This window comes from Panicum virgatum, chromosome 9K (assembly GCF_016808335.1).
Source record: "Panicum virgatum strain AP13 chromosome 9K, P.virgatum_v5, whole genome shotgun sequence".
Classification (NCBI taxonomy): domain Eukaryota; kingdom Viridiplantae; phylum Streptophyta; class Magnoliopsida; order Poales; family Poaceae; genus Panicum; species Panicum virgatum.
In genome coordinates, this window is record NC_053144.1 from 50,510,891 (window position 1) to 50,528,425 (window position 17,535).

The 17,535-nt window shown below is 46.4% G+C and overlaps 1 long non-coding RNA gene and 1 pseudogene across 1 annotated transcript; both read right to left on the minus strand.

The window, feature by feature from the left end:
- Positions 1 to 5,566: 5,566 nt before the first annotated feature.
- On the minus strand, positions 5,567 to 7,476 carry LOC120648768. The gene is made up of 2 exons (XR_005665080.1): positions 7,161 to 7,476; positions 5,567 to 7,074 (listed from the first exon to the last, which is right to left on the minus strand). It is a non-coding gene; the product is annotated as an uncharacterized LOC120648768 (long non-coding RNA).
- Positions 7,477 to 8,167: 691 nt separating this feature from the next.
- On the minus strand, positions 8,168 to 12,219 carry LOC120648089 (annotated as a pseudogene).
- Between the last annotated feature and the right edge of the window lie 5,316 nt (positions 12,220 to 17,535).

The window sequence follows — 17,535 nt, forward strand, 5'->3', positions numbered from 1 at the left end:
ATCTTCGGCAAGAACCTTCAGCAGGCTTCGTGATGTTCCGCCTCTGTCGTTCGTCACCTCCATGTCGTCCGCTGAGTCCCGGAGGTCCCGGACATCACCTCCGGGTGCACGACCCTGACGAGTTCCTGAAGACCTTCGCCGCCCGAGAGCGATTGTCGTCCCTTGACGAGCTTCTCGAACCTTCACCAACCGGGAGCAATTGTCGTCCCTGCTCTCACTGATAAATGGAGAAAAAATGATTCTTTGTGGTTAGCGAAGGTTACTATTTTCGACGAACCTTCGGGTTCAGCCACCTTCGCGAGGGGGCGATCCCCAACAGCATCGGTTAAACCGGTGCTAAAGGGTGTTTTCAGTTCCATCGAAACATGCTCTCTGATCAATAGTATGCTCAATGCACCGATGCCTTTCTCAGAAGCGTCGGTTAAACCGGTGCTGGAGGCGAGTCTGATCCACCCAAATATGCTCTCTGGATAATAGTACGTCCATTAGACTGACGCATGCAGTTGTAGCCATCGGTTAAACCGGTGACTAGAGTATCTTGACTTGAATCCAATTTTCACTAAGAAAATGGGCCGACATGGGGTCATCGGTTCTTCCGCTAAACTTCGGATGCATCGATACTAAGGCATCGGTTAAATTGGTGCTGTTGTTTCTCATGTTTTGCAGCCGAATTGACTTGGAGTTGATTGCTTCTTCGATTGTTTCTTTTTTCAAGTATTGTTTTGGTTTCTTTGGGCTGTCTTGAGCTGGGTTTGACGAGTGTACAAGATTTCTAAGGCTAACTCAAAATAGGTCAAGCTACTAACTCGAAAATCCCTCTTAATAGTACGGTCAAGACCTAAAAACCTTTAAAAACTTAACTAAATCAAGTGTTCTTCATCTCCTTGTGACACTTGAGACTAGAAATATTCTTAATCTTTAAAAATGAGTTCTTGGTACGCAATTATTAATTGAGCACGTGGCCCTGCGCCTTGAGAGCAACTCCAGTGGAGTGACTAAATTTGAGTGACTAAAACTCATTTTAATCACCCATTTTTTAAGTTTAGTCACTCAAAATATAGTTTCTACTCTAGCAGCACCGACTAAATAAACTAAAAAATGGTGGGCCTTACTTTTGGTAGTCTAAGTAGAGGGTGATCAAATTGAGGTGGTGGGAGAGGAAATTTAGTCACTCCCTCATTTTAGTCACCCAAATAGAGGCCCTAGAGGCCCTGCTAGAGATGAAATTTTGAGCAAAATGACTAAAATGTGGGTTTAGTCATCTAAATAGAGGCCCTGCTGGAGTTGCTCTGACGAGTGACACCAGCATGAAGTGGAGCTTCGCCGTCGCCATTACTAGTTTACCACTGTTACTGCTACTGTATGCTCAACCGCCAGCGGCGACTATTTAGTGTTCCGATCCTGTTAAGTATCCAAAGATTTGCAGGCATGAGAGCAAGTTTAGTGATCCCGCCGGCAGCGGGCTGCAAACGAGAGGTGAGGTAGCGCATGTGGTGGCGGGTCTCACGGAGTTTTAATGCCCAGCAGCTCTATCAGTCAATAGTAACAGCAGTAGAAGCTCTCCGCCAGCGCCAAGCGGGCGTATTGCCAGACGCCCGCCTCCCTCTCTCTTCTCGTTTCTCTCTCATCCACATCAGTATCAGTCCGCTCCCAGCCTACCACTGACAGCGCATGAGTTAAATATTGTTTTCGATTGCAACCTGACTTCTTCCATCTACTAGGATGTGATGGACGTGGCGTGGGCGCGTGGCTTATTAGTTTCAGGGAGTACTCTAGTTTAATTTCAGCGCACCGCTTGCCATATTTGAATTATTTATACTAGTGTGCACTATTCAATGTGTTCCTTAATTGTTTTACAGTTAACACTTTGGTTGCATTTAGTTTATACTAGTATAGTGCCCACGCGTTGCCACGATTAATATATTTTTTGAAAGACTGCTATAAATTTCTTGCTTGTCTTGAAGAGTTAGAAAAAATAAAATGATAAACATAATATTTCATCCCAAATTAAATTTTGGCCAGATGAACTTATGATCAATTCAGTGACCAAGCTCTAGGGTAGGATGCCGCGTAGAAGGTGTTATATTGTGATTCAAATTTATTGCACAAAAGGAAAGGCCGACTTCCGATGCAGCGAAGCGGAAGCCTGTCGCCGGGAGGCTTGGGCTGGACGCTTGGGCGTGCGGGGGCGGAGCCCTCCACGGTACGGTTCATATACCCTTTAGGGTTTGCTCCTCGACAGATTATTCCTCTTGTAGGCCGCCGATAGGTGTTGTAAACACACATTTGAAATAGTGAAGATTTGTTGGCTGACGCCCGTGATTTTTGTCTTTCATATTAGAAGAGTTTTCCACGTTAAATATTCATGTCTCCTGTGGTTTAATCTTACTGTTCTTTGTTTCGCGTGTCGTTTCTAACAGGAGGTTGATCCTGCAGCTGCATCGCAAACTGGCTGAGGCCGTGTTTAGTTCCAACGCAAAAAAAATTTGCGATAGAATTTTGTTAATTTGAAGTACTAAATGAAGTCTATTTACAAAACTTTTTACATAGATGGGTTGTAAATCGTGAGACGAATCTAATAATGCTAATTAATCCATGATTAATCCATAATTAGCGGATGGTTACTGTAGCATCAATGTTGCAAATCATGAATTAAGTAGGCTCATTAGATTCGTCTCGCGATTTACAGCCCATCAATGCAAAAAGTTTTATAAATAGCCTTTATTTAGTACTCTATGCATGTGTCAAAATATTTGATGCGATATTTTTTTTATGTTTACGGGATTTACGGGTAAAAATGTAAAGAGGGCCTGAATCCTGTCACTGCGCAGCCGGCTGAGGCAAAGCCCTTCGCGGCCGTCCGGGAACCTGGGGCATTGCTGCGACCTGCGTCACGTGGCCGACGATGGTGCACTACTGCTGCGCTGCAGCCGAATGGCGGGAAACTGCTGCGCTGCCCGCTGTCCATGGACAGCTTCATCCCAAGTACCGCCGAAGCGGCGGCAGCAGGCGCACCAGGAGCCGCACGGCAGCCGAACGGGCTGGAGATCGGCGACACTAGGAGATCGGCGAGCGAATCCCTAGAGGACAACCTTGGGCCGAACCATGAGGATCACCGGCATATACAAAATTATTGTTAAACAGTAGTATCTACATTCTTTCCTAAGATTTTGGTATTTGTTTTACGGCAGCGCTATTCTACACTCTAAGTGTAGAATGGGATTCTACACCCAGCCAACCAACCGACCCGATAACCCCACCACCAGTCCAGCTTCTTCATTCGCGAGTGGCGCGGAGCGCCACGAGCGATGAGTGCGAGACCTCACCGGATCGGCGGCGCGTAGGTTCAGTTGGAGCTGTGGCGTGCAGGCCGGCGAGGGCAGTGGCTGCGCTCAGGGGGCGAGGCTGGCGGCGGCGCGCAGGTGGGCGAGGCTGCGGCGGCGCGCAGGCCAGCCAGCCTTCGGCGGCGCCCAAGTCGGCGAGGGCTGCGGCGCCGTGGTTCAGCGAGGCACCGAGGTCCCTGCGGGCGAGGCCACACATGCCAGCAGGGGCGGGCAGGGAGGTTGCTACGGCAGCTGGGTGCTCGGGGCAGCCGGCACGAGGAGCAGCGGGGCGGCCTGCACGGCGAGCGGCATCGGGGGCGACCAGCGTGGGAAGCAGCGGCGGCACGACCTCGCGGGGATCGACGGCGGCAGCCTCCGCTGGGAGCAGCCGCAGGCGCCTAGAACCAGCGAGAATGCAGGCGTGCAGCAGCGAGCAGAGGCCGCAGCGGCCAGCGGGCACACGAGTGCTATTGGAGCCGGGCGCGTGGGCACCAGCGTGCGGCAGAGCGGCGGTTCTGGCGCATGCTCATGGCTGGATGGGCAGGCGGCGGTGCGACCCGCCCATGGGGAGCGGCGGTGGTCAGTGCCCCGTGCCTTGAGGTTGAGATCTACTATAGATAGAAGATTGGGGATGAAAAAATTACTGGAATTTGATGAATTACTGAAGCACTCGACTTTTTCTCATTAATTGAGCTACTAGTCCTATTCTAACTTCTCTCTATGTTTTTTTACTGCGATTGAGTTCAGTAATTTATGGTATGGTTTTTGTTTTTTTCTTAGCCCACCGAGATCAGTATTAAGCTCTAGATCAGGAACTTCTCTCCATGATACTTGAGAACATTTTGTGTTGATGAACAGGTGTTACTGGATTACTGAATCCAAGATATGTGTTTTATAGATTTACTAAATAGGAGTGTACAAGCATGTACATGGTGTACATGAAAAGAAAATAATAGATAAAAAGAATGTGTACATGGCGTGTTACTGGATCCAAGCATGTACATGGCGTGTTATTAGGAAAAAAACAAATTTACCAAACAGCCTCCAAAACACAAAAAGTTACAAAACACTCATGAACATCTTTCATTTTCCTTGGAACCCTCTCCTTTATGAAGTTCAGTACTATCACTGTCATATTACTGAGTCTCTCAGTTATTGAATCCAGACCTTGAACTATTTGCGACAATTACTGGCCTTCATAGAATCCCGAATCCATCCAATGTAAAAAAAACTCTGAATAACTAGATCTCTGGCTTACTGGATCCATCCACTGAAAAATAAAGTGTAGGTAAAAATGTGTCACCAAAAAATTGAAAAAGATACTAGATGCACATCAAAGAAAATACTGAATTACTGATCTTCCTGTTACTGAATTGAAGCATGTACATGGTGTGTTACTGGAAAAACAATTCACCCGAAACATGAGAAATTACTAGAAAAAGTGCATAATATTGAAAGGTACTTCTCGAGATTACTAAACCCAAGCACTTGTTAAACACATGAACCATATTACTCTTCTCTTGGAACCCTCTCCCTTGTGAAGTTCAGTACTATCACTGTCGTATGCATGATGCAAATGAGTTGGGAACGGGTGCAATGCCCACATGAACCTGCCACTAGTTAAACTCTAAGAAGGATCATTGAGAAACATAGAGCAAGACCAGCAGGGTACTGAATTTTGATTGCACATTTACTGAGAATAACTGAAACGCTAGATAGTATTACTAAGTTATAGAGAATTATAGAGTGGGGTAATGAGGCATTACTCATATTTGTAAGTATTAATGGATTAGTGAATGCAAAGCATCCGCTGAATATTTATTACTGAATAACTCCGATTATTGAATGCAAGCATCTTCTGAATATTTATTACTGAGTCTCTTGGTTACCGAATCCAAATATATGAACTACTTTGCAACAGTTATTAGGATATAAAAAAATCTGAATAACTGGATCTCCGGATTACTAAATCGATCCAATGTAAAAAAAGGAGAATACTAAAAAATTGTTACTGAGCCTCTCAGTTGCTGAATCCAATTACTAAATACTTATTACATAAAAAAATACTAAATAACTAGATCTCCCTATTACTGAATCCAAGCATGAACATGGTGTGTTACTGGAAAAACAAATTCACCAAAACCTGAGAAATTACTGAAAATAGTGCATAATACTGAAATTATTGAATCCATGACATACATAAATACTGAATATCAGTTTTCTGGATTACTGAATCCAAGACATACAAAGGAATTACTGGATGTATTACTGAATCTGCATACGCATAGTTGGCATTGAACATGTATAGTCACAATTAACAATCTGAGCATGCAGCCCCAAAAAAAGATCTACAGATAACAGATATTGTACATGTCACATGTCTGCATCTTCTCTCTTCACTTAGCCTTCACTCTTGTGAAAGTGGCGCCATGTCCGCATAATGAAGCTTCCCTCGGGCTAGTTTTCAAAACGCAGCGGGTAAAGTTCTTAATACTACTACTGAAATAATATAGTATAGAGCTCAAAGTAGCAACATAAAAAAAAAGAACAATTGTGCTTACTCAATAAAAATGCTAATAGAACTGCTAGACTAACTACTCAGTTCAGATCGTCGATGCTCAGTAGTAAAAAATATTGGACTAACTGCTAAACCTAACAAATTAATGATACTAAACAAAACTACTATCTTAAATTTCAACATTCAGCCATCCAGATCAATATCCACTCTAGATGGTTCAGTAATTAGCCTATTCAAATTATGTTAATGCATTTGCTGTGGGGAACTCCTCCCACAGTTTCCGTTCAAAAAAAGTTATGTCAATTTGAGTTACTGAATATAAAATTGCATAGTCTCAATAGTTTTTTAAGTTCCAGTGGTTTTACTTGCTGAGCTCTATTCAATCTTATATAGTTCGATAATCTAGTATTTCATTCGTTGATCTGATAGTTCAGTAATGACTACTGAACTACTAGAGTACCTACTTGGTTCAGATCAGTGCTCAGGTATTGAAAAAAAATACAGGACTAACTACTAAACCTAATAAATTAATGGTGCTGGGAATATTACTGAGCCAAAGAAAAAAAAAGTAATGGTACTACTGGCCTAACGAAAAACTACCGATACTACATACTAACACAACTACTATACTAACTTATGTGGTTGCGTTCAGTAGTTTACATCATAGTTTTTAGTTTTATTTAGCTATCGAAATCATTATCTGGCTTTAGATAGTTCATTCAGTAATTAGGCTATTCAAACTATGCTGAATTACTGAATATAAAAAATTGCACTGAGCTCGGTCAATTTTTTAGATTTAGTAGTTTCTGTTACAGAGCTCTATTCAATCTCATGCAGTTTAGTAGTCTAATATTTCATTATCTGGTCCAATAACTCAGTAAGGACTACTTAACTACTATACTAACTCAAACCATCAAATGTTCAGTAATGATCGAAAATTATTGATACTAGATGCTAACACAAATACTGAAAATAATATAGTACTGAGCCTAAACTAAGCAACAAAAGAATAATTATGCTTGCAACAATAAAATTACTGAACTCAAAAATGCATACAGAACTACTAAACTAACTAATTGGTTCAGGCTTAGATCACCGGCACTAGGCAATCCAAAAAAAAACTGAATACTGAACCACCTAAAAAACTAACAAAATTACTGATACTAATTACTCGGTTCGTAGGATTTGATTCTTACTGAAGCTGGTAGAGCAGCCAAGCAGGTGGTGGGAGGTCTGCAAAGATCTTGATTGTCAGATTCATCGTTGAATCAATATGATTATGTCAACAAGACTTGCGTAAGCATTGGTCAGTAATGCACCTTGCAAATCAAGTCGACGGTGTCCATCTGAATGCGGAGATCCAAGCATCTCGTAGTCCTCCTGGGGGCAGCCAGCGATGCATTCCTCGGAGGAGACCGGAAATTCCACGCTCGACTCCCCACGCATCCTGCCCCGCGCCAGCACCTCCTTGTCGGGTTCACGCAGGGAAGGGAGGGTTAGGCGCGCAGGGGAGGGATGCGTTCGGCCCACACCGAGCAGTCCGAGGTTACTGCAGAATCAGCAAGGACCCGAGCGGGTGTGGCGCGCGGAATTGCGCTCGTAACGCATCCCGCGGCCACCGCTCGCCCCGCCACACCCCATTGCTGGCTGACGCCGCACCAGTTGCTCGAGGACGCCGACGAGCTACCTCGCAACTCCACCGCAGCCTCCACGCCATGCTGCTTGACGCCACCGTAGCCACCACGCCACGCTGCTCGACTCCACTGCAGCCTTCGCACCTCACGAGCCGTCTCCGCGCCACGCCGCTCGACGCCACCGCAGTTGGCGTGCCACGCCGCTAGCCGCTGCCGCTGCCTCCGTGACCCGCAAGCTGCGTCCCGCCTCCGCGCCCTGCTGCTTGCTGCTCGCCGCCGCCATCTGTGCTTCCGCGCTCTCAGGACCACCGCGCTGCCGCCGCTCGCGGACGCCGTGGTGATTTGGTTTGGAAAGGGGTGGGTGGGGTCGGGGGAGGAGGTGGGGATCGGAAATGGGAGCTGGGCCGAGCCGGCTTGGATTTTGGAAGGAGTCTGGCGCGGGGAAGGCGGGCTAGGTGGGTTGGCCGGCTGCTGGGTGGGTTTGGTCCTGGGGTGTAGAATAGCGCGCGGGCGCGCGCGCACACACACATATATAGTTTTAGGAGCAAGCTATGCATTATTTATTTATGGCACTTGCTCACATAAAAATGTTTTCCTCACATTATTTTCCTTAATAGAGGGGGAATTAGGAACGACCGACGTTGGGGACACCTTGCTCGATGCTATTACAAGTGCTTACTATGATTTCAAATCTATCGATATGCTGGGAGCAATCGGGCAAGACCACTACTACAGAATAGACTTTTGTTCCAGGCCATTTGTCCCGATTACCTTTGGACCCGGGACAAAAGGTGGCTTTTGTCCCGGGTCCAACGGCTAGCCCGGCCAATGGGGGGACAGGGGCTTTTTGTCCCGGGTGGAGCCACCAACCGGGACAAAAGGCTCCAAAAGGCCCAACCCTTTTATCCGGGTGGTAACACCAACCCGGACTAAAGGCCCAACCCTTTTCTCCCGGGTGGTAACACCAACCCGGACTAAAGGCCCCGCCGTTGCTGTTGCCGTCATCGGAGCTTGGGCGTAGCACATCCGGAACCTTTTCTTTGGCGAGCCTGATGAGACCGACCAGGTCGCCTACGGCGCTGTCTGCCACGACGCCGGTCATCGCGCCAACCCCCTGCACGACCGTGCAATTGCCGTAGTAGCCGGCGCTAGTGCCGACCAGGGCTCGCAGATTGCACGGGAAGAAGAGCGGCGCCGGAGACCCGGGATCACCGCCGGACAGGGCCGCCCGAGTGCGGCACTTCCAGAGCACCGCGGCGACGGCCTCGAACACGGTGCAGGGCTTGCCGCCGCCGGCAACACCGGCAGCTCTGATGTCGGTGATGAGGCTCCAAGGGACAGTGACATCGAGCCGGACCATGTCCTGGGGTCCAGGCGCCGCCGACGAAGCAGCCTTCTGAGGCGTGGCCTCGGTGCGGGGAGGCCCGGGATGGAGTCATCCCGGTGCCTGTGACAGAACCGTCAAATTAAAACTCTAATTAAGCGTAATGGCCGTCATTTGAACACATTGGGCTCATTAGCTTAACAGCTTAATTTGGCGATCCTTTCTCAACCCACGTCCTGCTCGAAACATCACCGATAGTCCCACGCGAAGGTAGGCGCAGATGGTACAAGCACGACACATATTTGAAAATACAACAAATATACATAATACTTTACTTTAAGTTTTACAAACCAATTGTGAATAAATATATAATTTACAAACTTTGCATTACTGAAATCCGGGTTCAACTAGAGGAAAGGGGGGCCTACAACTAACAAAAGTGTGCCCTAGGGAGATCCCTAACTAAACGTCTGGCTCCACAACCTCCCATCCCTCAGCATCCCAGCGGATGAACTTGGCGCAACAGGGACAGAAGTCTACGTTTGCATGCCTTGAAATAATTGTGGCAACAAACCCTGAGTATACTAATACTCAGCAAGGCTTACCCGACCAGTGGGTATAACTTAGCCCACATATCTAGACATGCAAGACTTTTGGCTGGTGGTTATTTTGCAGAAAACAGCAACTAAATATATTCCTTACTTTCATTTTCTAGCTCCAGGTTCTATATAAATTTACTCTCATTTAATATTTGCATAGACTCACTATAGTAATCATGGTGAGGCAAGCAAAAGTAATTCAATGTACTCAATATTTTATATACTATAAATAATTCTCACTCTAATATTTTGCTACTATGCAGCAAAGAGATCAAGGCCCTCATGACCGCGAGACATGGCGAATCGATCCGATTTAACCTTGCAAGGTGGACCTAACCAACACGGCACGCATTTGCCCCGTCGGACTATACATGCCAACCATTCCCCTCCCTGCCTCGAACTACAGAACCACCCCACCTGCATATAGTCAGCCGAGCCCTACGAGAGACCAACAAAAGTAAACATATGCATCCCGATTCTCCGCGGCCCCTCGACTCGCCCTAAGGGGTGGGTAGAAGTTCTGTACTTTCGAAACAAAGCAGCACTCGGCTTACCGGTTTCGACTACTTCCTACTCCCGGCATGCGGTTAGTACAATTCAATCCCCGATCAGCACTGCCGACAACGACCGGTCCTTAATCGACTCAGACGGGGCTAAGGCACCCAGGAACCCTGTCCTGCGGCCATACCTATACATCATCCCCGCCCGGTCTCACATCTCCATATCCATTTCAATACTCAAGTACTGTAATATAAGTAGACATAACTTATGAGTAACTGGAAATTACTCGACTTCCATATATCCTATATCTCGCGAGTGACAAGAAGTCACTTGACTTCTACCGAGAACTCTTAAGCATAGCATTACTATTGTCCTATCATACTAGTATAAACTTAAGGAAACCTAAAGATCATGCAACTAGGGTTTCAACAAATTTCTATACGCAATGCACAAGTAATATATATATATATATATATATATATATATATATATATATATATATATGTATGTGTGTCATAATTTAAATTAATAGGTTGTGCTCCGGGGCTTGCCTTCGGGCTGCTGCTCAGAGCTGGGTCAGACGGGCCTTGGGCCGGGTGCTCACACCTCTCCTCCTGGGCTTGCGTCGGCTGCTCTTGTGGTGCCGCAATCACCTCAAATACGGCGCCCTCAGCTGTGGATGCTACACATATGCATATGAAATAAATAAGTGCAGCTCAATGATGTAACTATTTTACTTCAACTGAAATGCCCTGCGGACTGTCCGCGCCCAAGTGACGGACCGTCCGCCGTACTATTCTACCGACCCACCAGAGACAACAACGTCTCTGGAACAATTCCTAATTCTACCTGCGGACTGTCCGGCCACCCTTGGCGGACCGTCCGCAGTTCACGTATTCCATCCACCAGAGACGCCAACGCCTCTGGACAAAAATCCTAGACTCTGCTGCGGACTGTCCGCGCCCAAGTGGCAGACCGTCCGTAGTTCAATCCTGCGAACCCCCACCAGAGACATCGTCTCTGGACAAACTTCAAGTTTCAACGGCGGACCGTCCGCTAGCCTATAGCGGACTGTCCGCAGTCAATTCTGCTAAACTACCAGAGACAACATCGTCTCTGGACGAAACCTAATCTGACCGGCGGACTGTCCGCACCTCCCAGGCGGACCGTCCGCGATACCCAACTTTTGACTCACACCACAGGCGGCAGCAAGTGCGGCGGCGACGGCGGCGGCCGTTCACCGGCGCCGGCGACACACCACGGAAGGGGAAAAAGACCGGGAAGCACAAGGAACTCACCACGAATCCATTCCCGCGGTCGGTTTGAGCGGAGGATGACCGGAGAGGCGAATCGACGGTGGAGCAAGCTTCAAGCACCTCCAATGGTGTCCGGCGGTGGTGGGAGCGATTCCGGCCGTAAGAAGCCGGTATAGGGCTTGGGGAAGGTGGTGGAGGTGCCGAGGAAGATTCCCGTGCGAGGAATCAAGGTTTGGTGGCAGGAGGAGGGAGATCGATGAAAGGGGGCGACGTCGGCATGAGCGCTCGAGCTCCGCTCGGCTCTGGACGAAGTGAGGAGGAAGAGAGGAATGACAGGTGGGTCCCACATCCATCCCGATAAATATCTGGACGATACCTGGCGGACCGTCCGCCGGCCCCGTCCGCCGGCCCCTGGCGGACCGTCCGCCGGCCCCGAGCGGACTGTCCGCGAGGCAGGTGTTACAGTGACTCACCGGGGAGACGGACGGCGGCGACACCCCGCGCGCGAGCTCGCCGACGGCCTGCAGGAACTGCGCCATCCCCGCGCCGTCCGCCGCCACATGGTTCCACGTCACTCCGACCTCGAACCCGCCGCAGGCGAACTCCGTCACCTGCACGAGTAGCAAGGGGTCGGAGTCGCGTGAGGGCTCGCTGGGGTAGCTGAGGGCGAGGTCCTTGACGAGCCGAGCCGCGCCGCGCCGCCATTGTTGCCGTCGTCCAGGAGCTCCTCCAGGGCGCAGCTGGCCCGCGCGCCCTCCCCGGTGCACGCGATGGCGTCGGCGTCGCTGAGGAGGCGGCCGGCCGTCGGTTGGTAGTGAGAGAGTGCCCGCGACAGCGACCGCCGGATCATCTCGACGGGCTCGTGGATCGGCCGGTCGTACGCGAGGAGCATCGTGATCGGAAAAGGACCCGCGCGCTTGTCGAAAGAGGAAAGGCTGACTTTTTCTCCGGCTTTCGGTGCTACGGCTACCGGCTCCGCCTCCGATGGGACGACGATCGCCGGCGAGGACTTCAGCACCGTGATCGAACTCATAGTTAATTTCGTGCCCCTAGATACTCTTTGATGTATATACACGGGCACGACATGTCCGTACGTGTGCATCCTGCCTCTAAATAGGCGGCTAGTATGCTTAGCCGCAAGCTATTTAGGCCGTTGAATAATCGGTAATGCTGCGGCTCAAGCGTTCGACGCAACTAAAAAAATTCGGATTGGAAATTTTTTTTGTATATAGTTTTGTTGTGAGAGTTATGAAATGATGTTGCAACGGGAAAGGCAATCCAATCTCGTGATGACCGATGTTGCGGTGGACTTTTTACATAACTTTTTGTTATGGTAGGAAAACGATGATGTTGAAATAGGAGTTTAAGTTGATTACTAATGTTACCGTGGGAATTTTCAGTGACTATTGATGTTGCAAAAGTTATTTTAAGATTGTTTGATGAGTCGATTTGTGATGTTGCAGTGATCATTTTCAGTATGTTTGAAATGCGATGTGAAGTTGCAACACCTATTTTATAATGTTGCATACATTTATTCTAAATGTTTCAATAATTTGCTTTTCACATCGCACCTATTTAATCCAATCGACTAATTCTATTTATTTTATTTTTTTGATAAAATATTATTTGGAATGTTGCAATTGTACTTTAAAAATATCGCAACTGCAATTTTTAAATGTTGCAAAAGGTAAGTATCGGTGTTACATAACTCTAATTCTACACATTATCATTCTCGTTGGATGTTGCATGAAACATGGTGTCATGTTGCGATAAAAATTTTCTATCTAGAATCTAATGATAGAGTTATTCTTATATAAGTTTTTTAATGTTGCAAGCAGTAATTTTGACTGCTGCAGTAGTTAAATTTTAATATTGCTACAGTATAGACATGCTTGATTCAAAACGAAAGACAAGCAAGTGGAGGGAGGGAGAGACACGAGGAGGAGTGGTGGCAGTAGACCTTATCATGCGTCGGGTATGGTCGTCCAGTTCAGGTTGGGTCAAAAAAAAATCAACGGGCCGTATTTTTCTGCCCGAGCCTGACCCAATCCATTTGATCAGATCTAGCGGTGTCATGGGTCTTGGCCGAGCCATATGTGTGGTCGCGCGCGGTCCCATCTTATCTTATCTTATAACACGAAAGCTAGGTCCACTTATCTTATCTTATAATACGAAAGCTGGGTCCATTCTCTGGATGGTGGATCGGGCCACGTCGACCCGTTAATCATTAACCGTTGGATCCATTGAACTCTCATCTTATAACACGAAAGCTGGGTCCACTTATCTTATCTTATCTTATAACACGAAAGCTGGGTCCATTCTCTGGATGGTGGATCGGGCCACGTAGACCCGTTAATCATTAACCGTTGGATCCATTGAACTCTCATTTCTGAACATCGGATCGGGTGTAGCCCGTTAAGCCACAGACCCGACAACCCGCGGATCGTCGAGAACTCGCTCGAGCCTTCCTCCCCTCCGCCTGTGGCTTACCCCGCCGTCGCGCCGAGCCGCCGGGCCACTGCGCGCCACCAGGCCGCCACGCCGCGAACGAAAGAGTAGAACCTGACGCGGAGAAACCGCCGCGTCGACCTGCTCGCCGGGCCAGCCGCACCAAGTTGCCGGGTCTCCCTCGGCGGCGCAACCCGGTGTCGGCCCTTCGCCTGGGCCGCGGCTCGAGCTCCATGGTGCAGCGTGGGCGAGGGTGAGGAGAGGAGCGAGGCAGCTTGTGAAGCAGTGTCGTGGTCTAGATCACCACGCCACGCTCCCTGCCAGGCGGGCACCGGGTGAGGAAGTCCAGCAGCGGGTCGGGGACAGGGTCGCCTGCCGGCATGGGGACGGCGCGGCCATCCTGGTACATGAGCTCCCGCGCATTGAACGGATCGGGGGAGGAGGACGGTTGGCAGCCCTTGGTGGGCGTCTCAGCCTTCCGCGCGCCGAAGAAGGCGTCGGCGTGGACCGATGCGACGGCCGGCTCGGCCGGCGATGAAGTCCGCGGCCGGGTCGTCTCCGGCATGGCCACGGGCAACCTTGGGCAGAATGTGGAGAGGGTCCAAGAGTGCCTTGTCCGTTCGCTGGCATAGCACTTCGTGTGCGCACGAGCTGTTCGAAGCAATGCCGCGCTGAGCGGCCGCATACCACCCGGAGCTGTCAAGACGCTGCTTCTGGAGGATGACAGTGCCCCAAGAGGCCGACGGGGACAATATGGTCACAGGCGAAAAGGAAACAATTAGATGGAGGCCAATGCCGACGAGCGGGGTGCACATGCAAGGTTTAAGTTTTCTGTTCCTTGCTCTAAGGTGCTCTAACTCCAACAGCTGCTAGCCATCACTACTTTTAGGCCACAATTTTCCTACACAGATGGCATTTATCATGTTGTTTCTTTATCCATATTTTGTATTGGGTTGTTGGGGAAACATTTCCAAACTGACAAGCAAAATAGACAAGCTTCTTCTATTTCAATTGTTTGTGATTTGCAGGAAGAAAGGCTTCCGCATTGATCCATCTTGATGAGATCACTAGGTAAAAATGTCAGCCGTAGGATGATGTTTATCCATGATTTAGACCTTAGGACATTGCTCTTAGTATTGACACCAATCTAAATTATTGAATAGATTATTATAAAACTGTCGATGAGTGGAAGCTATTTTGGAGGTTCATATATTTATCTCTGAAACTCAGCATCTTATCATGCACCTCTGTTTTGTCAAACAAATTATGGTATCTGTCGATCTCAGAAGTTTGATTTACGTAACTGTGCACATTTGAAAATTAGCTATAGCTACAATTTCCCACAATGCAAACTATATCACTTTTTCAAGCAACAAACCATCTCGAAATATTTGAGCAATGAAATGCTTCTTTGCTAGGATTACTACTTTACTAGCAGGAGTAAAAAAAATTCATAGTGCAGATCTTAGCAAATAGTACCTATTATACTATATTTGCCTGTATTTACATATTTTTCATAAGCGAATGAACGGATACACTTAAGCAGTATGCTAAAGACATACAAGAAATTGAAGTGAAAAAGACTTACGCTGAGGGTAAACACAAGCAAACTGATATGTGCATTGTGCAAGACTAAATAGAAAATGGAATTGAAGCTCATCTCAGCTTATCGGCGCTCTTATGGAAAAGCCTTCTACAAAAACGTATCATGAGTTATAACTGCTCCGTTGGCATGAAATTGAAACTTGTTTTCTACTGTGATTGCTACAGCCACCTCATCAAACGCGTCAATCTGTTTGCCCTGATGTTGCCTTACTTCTGTGTGCCTTTCTACTAATCGTCTTCTCCACCTAGTGACATTTGGACAGACAGTGTGAGTAGGATTAGGATGTCATATAGAAGAGATAAAATGCGAAGGAGAGAATTCATGATGTTTTAACATTTTCTGAGTTGCATTGAATTGAGCAATCCAGGCATCTGTTGGTAAGATAATTTCAGCTAATCCCGTCCCCTCATGAAGCATGATCGAGCAAAAGTGAAACTAGGCTCCTTCTATGCTATTTCAATAGTGACACTGTCATTTCTGTGCAGTACCTTGACAATGTACCTTTAAGCTTTTACCCTCTTCTATATGCTGCTTCTTTCGTCATGATCATTTTTGCTCCAATAATTTATGGCAATTTGATTATAGTTAATGAAAACTTTTGGTTACACCAGAATTTTGCACTAATCTTATCTTATTGTAGTGATTCAACATTTTCATTCTTTGTGCAAATAGTAAATAAAATACAAAACTGATCCTATATCAAACAGGAAGTCTACTAAAAGACACAATCCAGTAAAAAAATAGAACACCAACAATTACATACTAAAGATATGAGGCACATCATGCCGTAGAAACGTTAGTGCTCCATTTCGCAAGCCATGGGGTGGCTCGGCAACGCCGAGCCTACTTTCTAGTACCATTGAATAATGGATTTGGGTTTGCGGTATGGGGATTGAATAATACGTACCCATCTAGGTATACACTCTTCAACACAAACTTTGGCATTTTGTCCATGAATGAAATGTAAAGTTTTTCTAAGGCAAAATAGATATTTTGGTCCTTCAACTTTGCTTCAAGAGTCAAGTTGGTCCCTCAACTTTCAAAAAGATCAATTTGGTCCCTCAACTTTTGTTATTAGATCAAATTTGTCCTTATACTGATGTAATGCTCCACAAATTGGGGTGTTTCTACAAATTATTTTCATAAAAAAAATCTGATTTTCAACCTTCAACTATAAAACCGGACAACATAGGCCATCCAACTATCAAAACCGGGCAAATTTGGCCCTTGGGGTGGTTTTGAAGGTGGTTTTGCATTTTCTAAAGAAATTAAATAAATCTAATTAGATCTGAAAATCAAAACTAATTCACTTTAAATCAGAAAAATATGAAACTAGTACAAATTTTTTTCTAAAAATGTAACCTATCTATTATTGCTCCATTTGAATCTTAGTTATTAAAAATAATAGGCATAACTACAAGCAACCAAATAATATAAACATAAAAAATTAAATCTGAATAGCTCACAAGTCAAGTGACAATAGATATGTTACATTTTTAGAAAACTTTTGATACCCATTTCATAATTTTTTGACTTAAAATGAATTACTTATAAATTTCTTAGTGTAAAATTGAATATTTTTAATTCTCACAAAATAAAAAACCACCTTCAAAACCACCCCAGGGGCCAAATTTGCTCAGTTTTGACAATTGGATGGACTATGTTGTCCGGTTTCGTAGTTGAAGGTTGAAAATCGGACTTTTGCGATAGTTAGAGGGTGTAAACCGGACTTTTTCCTTTTTTATTATTATAGTGAACCCTTCTTTCAAAGCCCATCGATCGGTGAAGTAGCTCATTTCTTAAGACTTCAAACAAGAATATCGTTGCTAACGATAACATTTTTTTGTTAGCTCCTGCCTAATTACCCCTTCTTTAGTGGAGGCGTTGGCCACCTGGAAAAAAAATGAAGGGTATAGTACGTAGTGGTCTGATTAGGTTTTGTGTGCACGAATCTGATGATGATGGCTGAACCTTCATTATAGTTCCGTGACTCTGCATAGTTTCACAGTCTCTTTGTCTAAGGAATTTTTTTATAAATTAATTTTTTATTTTATCCTGATAATCCTATAATCCTTGCATTGACTTGGAGAAAATCCGTGATACGAGCGACCACCTCGGTACATTTGATCCTTGTTAAACTTTTTTTGATAATCCCGTAGGCAAGCTTTATTGATTGAATAAGGTTACATCGTTTGCTAACATGGGTAAAATAAAAATAGGGGGCTCATCATCCCACATATAATTTTCATTTGAGATCATAGCTTGCCTAGCTAGAGCATGTGCTACCTGATTTGCATCCCTACTCACATGTTCTATAGAAATCTTC